This window comes from Aedes albopictus, chromosome 3 (genome assembly GCF_035046485.1).
Source record: "Aedes albopictus strain Foshan chromosome 3, AalbF5, whole genome shotgun sequence".
Lineage (NCBI taxonomy): Eukaryota > Metazoa > Arthropoda > Insecta > Diptera > Culicidae > Aedes > Aedes albopictus.
Window position 1 is genome coordinate 381,635,898 of NC_085138.1, and position 15,084 is coordinate 381,650,981.

The 15,084-nt window shown below is 37.6% G+C and overlaps 1 protein-coding gene across 6 annotated transcripts in view; it reads right to left on the reverse strand.

The window, feature by feature from the left end:
- LOC109399618 (tetraspanin-11) overlaps positions 1 to 4,982 on the reverse strand; it is an 80,537-nt gene extending 75,555 nt beyond the window's left edge. The window contains exon 1 of one of the 6 annotated variants that reach the window (XM_019672109.3): positions 4,832 to 4,982. The gene's annotated coding sequence lies outside the window, so the exon portion shown is untranslated. The remainder of the gene's footprint in view (positions 1 to 4,831) is intronic. The other 5 variants (XM_062855836.1, XM_062855835.1, XM_062855832.1 and 2 more) reach the window with 5 other exon arrangements.
- Positions 4,983 to 15,084: the final 10,102 nt, after the last annotated feature.

A 15,084-nucleotide genomic window follows, 5' to 3' on the forward strand; every position in this document is an offset into this window, starting at 1 on the left:
CATTTAAAGTCACCTCGGATGATCGAGCTGTTTTTTCATTTCATCAGCTTGACACCTTCATTTGTGTTCCTTCCGGAGATTGCTCAAGAATGTCCATCTGGGTATTGCTCCAAAAACCTTCTTCTGGAGATCCTTCTTCTTCTTCTCCTTTTTCTTCTAATTCTCTAAGACTTTACATTCCAACTGGAACTCGGCCTTCCTTTTTTCGAATTACTTTCAAAACAATTATATTTGAAGGGCTTTCTTTGTCTGAATTGGTGTATTGTGTGGCAAGCACTATACTATGCCCTGGAAGCTGCGAGGATTCTGCCGACCGGAAATCGAACCAATCTACATAACGGCGAAACAATGCCTTATCTACTAGGCTAACTGGATTTTTAAAGAATCTTTAATCTTCATCTTTCGGTCACTCCAAAAATGCAATCTTGGATTTCTTCAATATCTTTAATGAAGCCTCGTGGTGGTGCGGTTAGCGTCACCAAGCGTATATCTGTACCATGCCATGAAGTGAGGGTTCGATTCCCGCTCCGAGTGATGAAACTTTTCGCAAGATTTTTTTTGAACCCTGAAAGGTTCTCAGAAGAAACTGAGGATTTTGAGAACAAATTCCTAAACAAATGCCATCAATTCTGAAGATTTCCCAAAAGGATTTTTTGAAGAATTTCTTGAAAAAAATTTCTACTGTATTCCTACAAGAAACTTCTTAAAGATTGCCACAAGGAACTTCTGATGATTTTTCAAAAAAAAAAAAAATCCTCGTATGCAATGGTGCTCGTAATGTGTGCCGTGTTCGATAACTGGTGTTAAGTTTCGTTCAATCTGTACAGGACGTACGCACAGACTAAAAACGGTGCCCATGTTAAAACTTCTGCCTTAGGGATCCCATCTTGTATGCCTTCTGTAGATTCCTCCAGATTCTTCAATGGATTTTTTCTGAGAATTTCTCCAAGAAAATCCTTTAGAAGATTTAGGAGATTGGGTGGTTAAAAAAATAGTTGTTCTAGAATCCAGGAATTCAATCTAAGGGTTTTCCAGGAAGCACTGAAAGGTTCCCAGAAGAAACTAAGGATTTTAAGAAGAAATTCCTAAACAAATGCCATCAATTCTGAAGATTTCCCAAAAGGATTTCTTGAAAGAAATTCTACTGTGTTCCTACAAGAAACTTATTAAAGATTGCCACAAGGAACTTCTGATGATTTTTCAAAAAAAAAAAAAAAAAAATCTTGAAGATTTTGAGAAATAACTCCCCGGAGATTTTTATAAGGAACATCAGAAGGCCTCTCAGAAGATACTTCTGGAGGATTTGCAGGGTTCTCAGATAAATAAGCTCCAAAAGGGTTCCTAGAATATACTTTGTTTTAATACTCAGTAAGAAACCCTAGAGAAATTCCAAAGAAGAAAGACAGAATTCGGCAAAATTTTTTGGAAATATTCAAAATCAAAGTTGCAGAAGTAACGTTTGCTTCGCACAAATACCAAAAAGAACTCCTGCAGGAATTTTACAAAGAAAACATGGCGAAATTATTAGATGAATCGAGTAGGGACTCCTGGAAAAATACCAGAAGACTACGTAGACACATTTTTGGCCATCTCAGAGATTTTCCTCATTAATTCTAATACCTGGTGGAGTTCCTGAAACAATCCCTGATGAAGCTACAGGAGAAATTTAAAAAGGGTCATCTTGATTAATCCGAGAAGAAACTACTGAAGAAATCGCAACGTTTCGAAACGTTGGAGGAAGAAATCAAACCGTAGTTTTTGATTTTTACGAAAAGATTGATACGCCGAAAAGATCCCAAGAGTATAACTGCAACAGTCGTGATTAAAGCAATTTTTGTTTACGTTGAAGTCCTGAAAGTATGGTGGTGTTCCTAGAGATATACTATTGCCAGATTTCTTTAAGATGATTTTGAAAATTTACCTCGAAGAGCTATTCACAAAAATCATTTGGGCCTTTACAGGGGATACACAAGATTATCAGGACAGGGAAAAATACACTTTTCACACTTTTCCAATTGGGATTTTTTTGTAAATTACTTAACAATGTCTACAATTTTCATTTTTGATTTTCTTGTTTTCAATTAAGGGTACAAATTTAGGATATTTGACATGAGTGATCTTCAGCCTAACTGTCATTGCGGGCCAAAGTTGAATTAACCCTCTAATACCCAAATTTTTGATTTTGATCTAAGTATGATTTTTCGTCATCTTAAATCGATTAAAGCATGTTTTAGAAGATGATTCTTTTTAATTCTCGATTTTGTGAATTTCGGTTTTTGATTTTTCTAATTTTTATTCTAGAACATCTCTACACTTCTATATTTTTCCTGAAAGCCTTTTTGGGAAACGGATTTTTTTTAAACGAAAACATTTTGAGATTTTATGACTTTTGGTAAAATATTATTAATTATAGCGATTCGATACAAAATAAACAATAACTTCTGAAAGGTGACTAAAGCAACAATTTTTCAATAATTCAAAAAAAACATATATGAATACGCTTTAAAAGACACCAAAAACTATTTTGAGATATACAGTACAGTCCTAAATATCAGCCAAAAATATAAACATTTTTATTGTCCACGAAACCAAAATTACAAAAATGCTCAAACTTTACCCCGTTTAAAGGCAGGGTTGGGTATTAGAGGGTTTAGAGATCGTGGGGCGCGAGTCATTCACAAATTAATTAAATTAAATTAAATTAAATTTTTGAGTTCTGCAAATAAATGAAAATACATTTATGAATGACTTATTAAAAGCAAAAAGAAAAAGCAAAAAGTGTTTGAGAAACTTAATATTTTCAGGAAATTTTATTTCACTTGGTAAAATTCCAATTTTTTTTTTAAATTTATTTCCATTTCATTAAGTTTTTGAAATTGTTTTATTTTAGCGTTGGGCAAACTATTTCAAACTTGTTAGTTAGAAGTTGTATGGAAATATTCAATTGAGATGATTCTTCTTAACAATATTGTGATAAAATTTTCAATAATTCTAGCTATGATTGATGAAACTTTATCAAAATCCCTAGAGCCAATTTTGTAAATTTTTTGAAGGAAGTTTTAAATCACAGCCTTGAAACTTCTTTCGAAGTTTATCGATGCTTTTCTATTGAAATTTATGATGATTTCCAGGTGGAATTCAATCGTTATTTCTGGAATTCCTGCAGAAATATTTTTTGGCATTCACACAGGAGTTCTTCCTGAGTTAATTTTGAGTTCTTTCAAGCGCGGAAACTTGTTTGTAATTTCCAATGGAAATATCTCGACAATTATTTCTTGGAATTCTAGAAAATTTCCTTCTGAAAATGAATGAATCTTTCAGAATTTCCTTTTGTGAATCTTGCAGGAGTTATTTCTAGTAATTCTCAAAGAACTTCTTGTGGGAATCCTTCAGGAGTTCTAGAAGGAATTCCTTGATTGAATACCTGGATCCTGGATCCAACATGCTGATGAAATTTAAGCCCAATGTTACTCAACAAAGTTGGACCATTAATAGGCAAAAAGTTGGTCAACTAACAATTCAAAATCAAGAATTTGGATGGACTTTTCGAGAAGTTACAACTAGTTGAACATATTTGAAAAAGTGCAAATGTTGTCTGTCCCAAACGTCTAGTGTATCACCTAGAGACAAAGATAATAAGATAAGGTGTTGTGAAATATCTGATTCGATGATTGAAGCACCTATATAGGGTATTGGTTCCCTTATTAAGCATGTGGCTCCCATTTTCATCCCACGAAAAACAAAGGATTGAAGCGCTGTTTGTTTTGTTTCTTATTTTTGTATTTTTTGTTAGAAGTGAGCACCCATGAAAACAAAAAGAACGGAGTCAATCGGTGCCGTAATCGCTTGTTTTGGAATAGGATGAAAATGGGAGCATGAGATTACTGATGGCACACATATCCTACTAATTGGCAGTATTTTTTATCAACTCTCAATTAAACAAACTTATTCATGCACCATTCATCTTTAGTTCGCACATGTTCGCATTGTGGTATGCGAACAGCAGCAATAAAAACAGACGGCCCTGTGGCACACTGACTTGGTGACCACATGACGACGACGACGACCAGGGAGGACCCTGACTGGTATGGTGAGCACTGGTGTGGCAAATAGCTAGCAATATTACTCAATCCTTAAAATTCGATTTTGATTGTCCAACACTGTGTGATGCGCACTTCCAGTCAGCGAGACTAGGCTAGGCTAGAGGCACGCGATTCAGCTTTTGCGTCTGTGGCCTCATAGTAGCACGTACTATCCGATGGGCACGGGCAGGTACCACAGACCACCGCATCCACTGGTGAACAACAATGATCGTCCCATTTGGCGCAGTCTATAGCAGCAACCACCAGTTACAGCAGTAGCAGCCGTCGAAAACATCATCACTAATCGACTAAAACCGTTCACATCACTTCTGTTTCAGTTTGAGGTTTGTTGTTTTGTAGCGTTTCTTCCCTTTTCGGAGTTCGTCGTCACAACCAACGCGTATCGAATCGTTTTCGTCTTTCGTCTCGGTCGTATTTTGAGTCCAAAAGCTTATATGCCCTTCCAAATCGGGCGCACGGGAAACACGATCTACACTCACTCACTCACTCTGCTTTGATCTTCACAAACAACAAAGGAAAAGTATCCCCCCGAAAAAAAAACATCAAGCAGCAGCCCAAAGAGATGGGGTCTTTCTCCACCGCACCGCGAAGAGTTAATTTTTTCGGACGACAAACGCCCAAGTCACCTGAATCGAATCGAAATACCCGCCCGCACCCTCATCGATCGGCGTCCGTCCAACCAAGAGTACAGGTAACACACACCCGCCGCCGCCGCCGCTGCCGTTTACCTTTGTACAAAACGTCGTCGCAGCTATAACTAAATGCGCACCACCACTCACGGATCGCGATAGCGCGAATGGAACGAAGAAACTATGCTTCCTTCTACGGACACGGTTCGAGATCGACTAAAGTCGCGACGGCGGGACGACGACGGCCTAACCGACGACGACGACGACGGGACCGACGGACGGTGGTGGGTTCCACTGCCTTTGCGCGGATTCCGTACCCATAGACGATCTCCACCGTCGCGGTCTCGACTCGCCGAGCGGTGAGTGGTGGGTGAGCACGGGCACCCACCGATGGACGCGGCGTAACAACAACCAAGGGTTGCAATGGCAACGAATGGCCATGAGCGCGCCTACACAAATCTAAAACTTACGACCACACTGCACAGCAGTGGACGAGTGCTGGAGTCGCGTGGTTAGCTGGTCATTTGCACGGGTTTTGAGGACCGTACTGTTAGGGATAAGAAGCTTATGATGATGAACGATTGTTTCCAGAAAACTAGCCACAGAGGTTGAAATATTGCAAATTTTGCAATATATTTATGAGCACATTGCTTAATTTAACAAGTTTTTATCTTTGCTATAGAAATGCTTACATTAAATTTATAGTTTTGAAATGCCGTCTTGGGTTATCGAACGATGATCAGTAATAAGTATAATTAAAAATGGAAACTGATTATAGCAGGAAAGTGCCCAACTCCCTATTTGGAGAAATTGGACTTCAGTATTGACAAAACTTTTATCGAATTCTGAATTTTATTGTGGCGACCGATTTGGAACGAATAAGTAAAAAAATCAAATTTTCGAATTTGTTTTAAATTGGTTTAACCTTGATTCTAATATAATAAGGATTACAGAATTGATTCGATTAAAAAATGTATAACAATGTTACAAAAGGGCTCAAATGGACCGAAACGTCGGAAGAGATAAATAGCAAGAGTTTTGTTTTTGCCAATGCTGGAAGGAAACTATTTTTGGCAGATTATTAGAAAAAAAGCTTCAATTTTAGAAAAATCACACTTTTCAGTCGTTGACTGTATATTGTTTGGTATGGATCCATCTGATACATGGTTGTGGCGTCGCGTTGCTCCACGAGGTGTTGTTTTGGTATTGGGATTCGAAGTGGTGATGGTTGGTTTGAGATACTGACTGATGCTTTGGAGCTCAATATACCTGAAACGTGAATCATTTGGCGTGAGTAGCTCTTCAGGAGTGGTCTGAGTGACTCTGGTGGGGTGCGTTTAGCTACTCTTCTTATCGATATTTGCACAATTTCTCAGTTCAATTTCCAATACGTTTCGTAGCAATGGTTTTGAATTCACAATAGACACATTCTACCGTGACGTTACAACGTTACGACGATTTTTCGGCTAGATTTTCCACTATAACTCATATATTGAACCGTAAACCCTCAAATATTTGCATGCAGTGCACTGCATCATTCAAACCTACCCAGAGACTTTCTCCTCTCCAACCATGCGTCTCCATGAATTAACACGCTAAGTAGGGGGATTAGGGGCATAATGGACACCCTAAGCAAATGAGTATGTTAGGCCTGTATAACAGACAAAAACTTAACATATTATCAGTTGGCTTACAACTTTAACTTGTTTCCAACGTATTTCAATCATTTACAGCAGGTAGAATGTCATTATTGCGAAGAAATAATGAATTGTAAACCGTGTGTTTTTTGGGGCTGGCAGGAAAGATACGGGGCGAAATGAACACCCATCGGGGCATAATGGACATCCCTGCATATTCTATGCTGCATCTTTGGTAACATCGACCAGTTAAGTAATTTGCCTATGGAGATCAATACCAGAGATCTAATACTCGATCTTAGACGAGTTTACATAACATCAAAGTTAATTAAAAAAATATTAGGTTAAAATAATTGGATTGATTTTTTCCACACTCTCTAAAACGCCTAACAGTATGCAACGCGCGTACATCCATTCATAATTGCCAGTGTTCATTTCGCCCCGAATCGGCTACAACATTTAAATTGCTTTTTTAAGTAAGTTCTGATAAAAAATATAATACTTCATCCATTGCTGAATCTACGTATACATGTAGATATGCTAACAATTTACTTGTTTGTATGGTGGACACACTCAATTACGCGTAGTACCTTATTTGCTGCTGCCTCGAAATTATGAGAAATCCACCATATGAAAAACACATTTCAATTTCAATGATATTTTGGTTATTTTGAAGGAATATAAATGATACTTTTGAAAAATATAGCAATGACTTGTTCCTTTACACTTATGCATTAAAAGTTTTACATAAAAGTCAACGGTTTCGACAAAAACAGGGGTGTCCATTTCGCCCCGGGTGTCCATTATGCCCCTAATCCCCCTACCGACAGGCAAAAAAAAGTGAAACTATTTTTTTGCACATCCATATCTCAGCAGTTAGTGGACCTAATTACAATCTTTTTGCGTCATTGGAATTATACACTATCCTAGAAAGGTATAGTGAAACCTGATTGGAATTTCATGCAGCATCCGGTGAGAACTAGGCGAATACTAGTTCCACATTTTTAACTTCTGCCGGTTCCGTTTTGTTCCCAGATTGGTTATGAGTACCATGTCTTTGTAGCGAGTTCTCCCGGAATCTTGACATGATAGCAACATTCTGTCTTCGGCAAAGTTGTTCAGAATAACAACCACTTCCTGGTGATGGATTTCATAGTTCCTAATTTCCCCACCACGTGGCGCTAGTGTACATAGTGACTTTGCGACTTTCGTGGGACATAGTACGAGATTGAAGCCAGATATGAAAATACGATCTTCGGCAAAGTTCAGGACTATGAGTACTTCCAGAAAAAACATAGTTCTAGATTTCACTACCACGTGGCGCTAGTGTACATAGCTACTTCCGGTACGACTTTGGTGAGTTATTGCACGAAATTGAAACCAGATAAAAAGGTACGATCTTCGGCAAATTTGTTCAGGACTACGAGTTCTTCCGAACGTCAACACCACGTAGCGCTTGTAATATGTACACAAGCTTCCGGTACGAATTTGCTTACATATTGTACGAGATTGATGTCTGATAGGAAGGCAAAATGGTTGAGGATTACGTGCACTAGCTGGTTTTTAATTTCACCACCATGCTGTGATAGTGTACAAAAGAAATTTCAGGCACGACTTTGGTGAGATATGCAAATGAAGTTCAGGCTAGATAGGCACTTCTCTGACTCACTCGAAGGATGATTCTGACAATTTCTATGGAAATTCCTCATAAAAATTCCTACAGGGAGTTGTTCACGGAAATTCCTACATGAGATTCCATCAGGGCTAGTCCTGGGATTGTTTCAAGGATATATTCGGGAATTTTATAAGGGATTTTTGTACCAGAGTTTCCTTGTGAAATTTACCCACGTATTCTTTATGTCTTCAGAAATTCCCCGGAAATTTTTTCAAGCGATTCCTCCAGGATTTCCTCAGAATAGTCCTCAGGAAATTCTTCCTCCAAGAATTCCTGTGAATATTCATCGAGAATTTCTTTAGGGGAAAAAAAAATTTGGGGTTTTTTTTTGGGAATCTTCTCAGTGATTCTATCGCGAATTTTTAACGGGAATTTCTTACGGAAGCTTTTCAGGGATCCCTCCAGAGGTTCCAACCGAAATTCTTCCAGGAAGGGAATTGCTTCTGAAATTCCTTCCTTCGCATACTCCTTCAGGCATTTTTTTCAGAGTTTCCTCCAGTGATCTCTTCGGGAATTTCTGTAGGGATTCCTTGAAATATTCTTATAGGGATTCTTCAAGAAACAGTTAAAGATTTCCTACAGAGATTTTCCAGATATTCGGAAATTTCTTCGAAATTGCACCAAGAATTCTTTGGGATTTTGTTTTTCAGAGATTGCTTTGAAAATGTCTTCAAAGATTCCTTCCAAGATCCTTTCTCCAGTGATGTCTTTGCCAAATTCTTCTAGGCGCACCCCTCCCCCACTTTGGGATGACCACTGCCTGTTGTTCTGACTTGGGGTTGTTTACCCCCACCACCACCGTTTTGTGGTGCGCGAGTGTCAACTGTCTCGACCTCATCCAGTCCTCTACTATTAGCACTCTATTCTGGAAGTAGTTCTCCATAAGCCGGCATTGCCTAACCGGAACTCCTGGGTGGTATGGCGTGTAAAGGTTGATCGACCCTTCCGGAAGCCTAATTGGTTATCCGAGTGGCCAATGTTCAAAAGGCAGATAGGTCTATATGCCGACAGGTCGTTAGGTGATTTCCCGGGTTTGGACAGTAGAACCAATCCGGAATTCGGATATTCGCCTCTGTCTAGGCACTTCTGCCTTAACAAAAATTTTTTTTTGAATTTTTCCGGACTTCGAAAATATTTTTTTATTTTTTTTATCTATATTAACGAGATTTTTAGCCCTACCCAAGTAACCACAGTGCTGAAGCCTTATTGCATGCAGATATACGGTATATTTAGTGCAATCATTACTTTACATGCAAACTTATGGTTGATTTAAAGTGGAAATGGGCAATTATGCAACTGCTTCAAGATTATTCCAGTATAATCTTAAGTTGATTCTATAATTGCCCACTTCCACTTTAAATCAACTTTAAGTTTGCATGTAAAGTAATGATTGCACTAAATACACCGTATATCTGTATGCAATAAGGCTTCAGTACTGTGGTTACTTGGGTAGGCTAGTTCATCTCGGGACCCACGCTTTACTTCCCTTCCGAAGGAAGAACCCACATTTAGTGAGTTTGTCGGGAGTGGGATTCGATCCCAGGTCCTCGGCGTGATAGTCAAGTGTTCTAACCATCACACCAGGTCCGCTCCATACTTCGAAAATAGTTTTTCCGACTTTTCCAACCAATTTTCCTCAACAGTAAAAAATATTGTGTGAAACAATTTTTATTTTGTATTTTTTATGGATTGCTGAGAAAATTTGCTTATGATTTCACAAAAAAAAAAAAAAAAATGTCTGCGATGCTTCGTTCTTGAGTTAGAATTTTTCAAAGTAGGTGGCCTCTGTAGAAAATGTTTGTTTTCCACTGGAGTTTTCTGGAAAATTGGGCGACCCTGATTTTTTTTTTCAATTTAGTTTTTGTTCATATATATAGGTACGAACCGTGCCTGTGAAAAAAAGTTTCATTAAATTCTCTGAACCTTCGTACCAATTTGAACGATAATAAAAAAAAAATAAACCTCCAAATTGCAACGGAAGAGTAGCTGACTTGTTTCATCGAGAATTTTCCTTCTTTAATTCACATGCTGTTCTGAGTTTCTCTGTTTTGCTGACAATTGGCATTATATTTGCCATATGATTAATCGAGATTTTTCTCTTCATCTGCTGCTCTTCAAAGCGATACTGATAAAACTCATACGTGTTAACATTCTAATAGAATGTGTCTTTCTTTCAAGAAAATACTGTTCCTTCAACTAATTTTGTTTAAATTGGCACATTTATAAACTGCTTATTATTTTGAGAAACACTGACGAGAAATTACTATACGAAAATTATTTACATTTGAAGTATTGAATTAGCATCAGTTAAAATATACAGTAATAAAAAATAAAAAATAATACATTTGAAAGTTCGTCCTTTCCAAAATCTTGTATATTTCATAAAGGATGACTGACATATACCACTCTGAATTGCTCTAATCGTCCACTGGCGGTCAAAAGTGAGTAGGACAAAAATCTTATTTCCTCCATAAATGATGGTAAACTATCCTTTTGATCACTCAGAAGATTTTTTGACGACCTGCAACATAGGATCTGTCCATCAACCACGTGGTCATTAGGGGGGGTTCGGCCAATGACCATTTTATATGGACAAATAAAATTTTTTGTATGTACTAATGACCACGCGGGGGGGGGGGGGGGGAGGGGGGTCGAAAGGTCCCAAAAAAATGACCACGTGGTTTATGGACAGCCCCATACCTCGCATCTACAGGGGATAGACGAAATGATCGGAACAGGCAAAATTTTACTTTTCAAAATGTTCAACTAGCTGTAACTTTTTGAAAAGTGCATTTAATATAATCAAATTTTCACTGTAAGTTGATCAACTAGCTGTGTATCATAGGGCTATTTTGAACGAAGTTAAAAAGATTTTAGAAAAAGGTATAATTATCCAATAGCCAACTTTGAATTATTATATCTCCGGATGCAATAAACCAAATGCAATGAAATTTCAACTATTTCATGAACTCTGAAAAACGATTGACTTTAGTTGAAATTATTAACAAGAGACAAATTTATATCATTGATTTCCGATGAAAAGTTTTTCATAGCTTATTATGTAAGTCATAAATGGTCAAAATTTCATTGCATTCGGTTCATTGAATTCGGAGATATAACAGCTCAAAGTTAGCTATGGCATAATTATACCTTTTTCTAGACTCTTTACAACTTCATGCAGAATAGCCTGATTACATTTTTTTTTATCACGGACAACGGACATTTTTTATCACACAACTGATCAACTTACCGTGAAAATTTCAAAATATTTGATGCACTTTTCAAAAAATTACAGCTACTTAATATTTTTTCAAGTGAAAATTTTGCCTGTGCCGATTATTTTGTCTATCCCCTGTAGAGCATACTTAATATTTTTCTAGTACTATAATTTACGGAGGGTAGTTTGACTACTAGCTCTTTTATCAGAGATTTATCCTGCTTTTTAAAATAGGATGTTGATTCGAGATATATGCATACTGCATATACTATAATCAAATCATTAAACTAGGCTGCCCCGTCTTTGGCTTTAAACATATTCGACCTAATGACACGTTCGGCCTAATGACTTTTTCGTAGAAGTACTGATTTACATATTTTTCTGGGGAATATGTAGCATCTTTTTTGTGTTTTTTCATTGCACTGGTACCTACTTTGTAAACTTTTACCTCCACGATTGTAGTACTGCCAAAACTGTCATTCCAAGGTGTGGCCGAGAGATTGCAGCCTTTTTTCATCGGAATTTCCCTTCCTTTATTATTTGGCTGTTCTTTTGTTTTTTTTTTTAACGTTGACTATTGTCTGACAATGTGAATAGTTTTTTTATTCGATATGTTTGAAAGTTGAACTTTCGTCTGAAATTTATCTCATTTAATGATATTCAATTTTTCAGGATGAATAAGTGATATACCACGCTGAAGTGTTCTGGTCTTCCGCTGGTGTTCGGTCGAATGACCTAGAGCCCTTAAAACTAACATTTCCCAAAAAATCCCATAGAAATACTGACTTTTATATTTTTCTGGGAAATGTCCCATTCTGGGGATTAAATTAAATCCTGAATGTCAAAACTAGAAAGAATAGCCTATGATTAAAAGAAGGTAATATTTCTGATGATTATATTGGTATTTGCAATGTTAAAAACTTCCTTTGAATTCTTTTGATTACACTGCTCGACAAAATTTGGTGTTATGGGATAAGAAAAAAATAACAGGGGTTTGGGACCCTAGAAGTGTCATAGTGAAAGAATTTTTGAAAAATATTGGACCGGGCCTTCACAGTTTAAAACTGAAGTTTGTATGGAGAACTTGGGGTGTTCAATTAATATGTGCATTAGAACGTGCCGTGCATATTTTTAGGCGTTTTCGGTATTTGGGTTAGTTTCGTTATTGTCTAACGCCTAAAAATATGTACGGCACGTTCTAATGCACATACCAATTGAACACCCCAAGTTCTCCATACAAACTTCGGTTTTGAACTGTGAAGGCCCGGTTCAATATTTTTCAAAAATTCTTTCACTATGACACTTCTAGGGTCCCAAACCCCTGTTCTTTTTTTTCTCATCCTATAACAAAATTTAGTGTTGAACGGTGTTATAATTCGGCCAAACGGCATTCGTCCAAACGACCTTTTCGGCCAGATGGTGTTCGGCCAAACAGCGTTCGGCCAAACGGCATTCGGTCAAATGGCGATCGGCCAAATGGCCGGACACCCAAGTATACATAATGGATCAATCAATAAAACAGTTTATACAATATAAAACAAAAACTAAGAAGATGAAAAAAAATGCAAAATGGTTATTGCTCAACAGCTCAATTGTGTTAGGCGCCGTCCACAAATCACGTAACGCTCTAGGGGGAGGAGGGGAGTACGGCTGAGCGTTACGACCCATACAAAAATTTTAGGGTTTTCATACAAAAAAGCGTTACGGAGGGGGGAGGGGGTCGAAAAATGTCGATTTTAGCGTTACGTAATAAATGGATGCTGCCTTACTTCGTCACGAAAGAACTACAGCCTAGACAATACGTGCCCAATCTCAGTGAAATTTTATTGTTATTGTTATTCCTATACATGTTCAATGTTAAGCACCACCAGATGGTCTGTAGGTAATATCGTTTATCACAAACTTCGGGTGACTTTGTGGCTTTCGACAAAAAATTTCGGCACATAGGCATAAGGCTGTAGTTTAAACCAGCGCGCCTGAGCTTCTCATTTTAAGCTTATTACAAGCGAGCAAGAACATAATAATAAAATGCACTGTTGTTTGAAGCTTGCTTCTTGAGATTTGTGCGTCTGAAGTTCTGATGCACTTTTGTAGCGGGATTTCAAGACGTTTGCCCTTAAATCGGTTACGTGATTTAAGAAAAAAATAGAGCCCTTCACAAGAAAAATGAAAAAAAAAAAAACCAAAGTTTTCCCATAGAAGCTCGCATACAAACTTCAAATGAATTTAGCACCGCTCAAATGTTAACGGATTTCTGAATATTTGACTAGAGCATCGTAGTGTCATATTAAACGAAATGAGAAGAGTGCCCATTTTTTAGAAGATGTCTGAATAGTTTATCTTTTGAATGATGTGTGAAGACGGGTTAGACACACCGTGTTGGTGTCTCAGAACAACGAATGTCATACTGGAATTCCTCTTTTCCTCCGATTGCCGTAAGGACGTGGCTGGAAATTATTAACTTAATTTGCCGTTGCTCTCATTAATCGCGGACTAACTATAAATGTGCTTAAAAATGCTTAGACTTATCAGATTAAGGCGAAACTGGATCCATTTCCTCACTTTTTGGGTTTTAATTTTTAATTGAATAACGAAGTGATATTTTCAAAATCGGTTTTCGTGCACATGTAGAGTATGGATCAGGGTATCTTCTGAATTTTTTACGCGAGAGAAAATGTTTTTCGTTTTTGCAGAAACCATTTTTGAACAAAATTTCACTAAAAAATGGTTTCTGCAAAAATGAAAAAAACATTTTCAACAGCGTAAAAAATTCAGAAGATACCCTGATCCATACTCTACATGTGCACGAAAACTGATTTTAAAAATATTGCTTCGTTATTTAAGGTGAAACGGGACGCCGTGTTATTTTTCCTATCTTGCCTCTCTTTCTAACAATTTGCTTCGCGATTTTTAAGATGGTAATCTCGAGTTCTATCACACTGAAGATGTTGAAAACCAATCAGCATATGCACTGCAAGTGAGCATACACAATGATAGAATTTTGTTGCAAAATATGAAGTAGAATCTGAGATTACCATCTTAGTAGCCACAGAGCAATGGCGGATATTTCCTCGACCGTCCCGTCCGCCCTTAATAAAAAATCAAAAACCAAAAAAATGAGGAAATGCTTCCAGTTTCGCCTTAAGTTTAACAAACTTTGATACTTTAGTGGTTTATAAAGGAAGAAAACAAAACAACATGGGCAATTTGAAATTTCTTATCGATCCGCCATTCTGTTTACCATTTCAATAACACATTTTAGAATGGTGATCTTTGCAATGAAACTAAAATTATCTAACCTAAGAAACAAAGTAACATAAACACCACATTATTGTTTGTATACAAAGATCACCATTGGTAACGACACACATAATCCCCCCAAACGGGTGGATGGCAAAACAGCTCCTTTATTCCTGTATTACTTCAAAGCACATCCGACCGGACTAGCCATGAATGAACTTCTATTCAACTGCCGCTCATCGCCGTCGTCGGTCAGTGGCACGTTGAGCGCACCTTAGAAGTAAGCAGAGTCATAGGAGGAAAACCTTGTCCCCACGAGAGTGTGAGACCGTGGCTAATTAATTCTTTTATGATTAGTTCGTTACTCGGCCACGTGACCGATTAAGTACACAGTCAGTCAGTGGGCTAGTAGGTACCCCTAGTGTTAACTAATTCGACGAACTTGGATGGGATGTAATGGAACCGTTTGTTTGGATGGGAATCAACCGTTTGCTTGAAATGAGAAAGCTTCGATGCTATAAAGTGGCTTAAAAGCGAATCTAGTGTTACGGGCGGTAAGTAACTGCGCGCAAAAGCTTTGTAC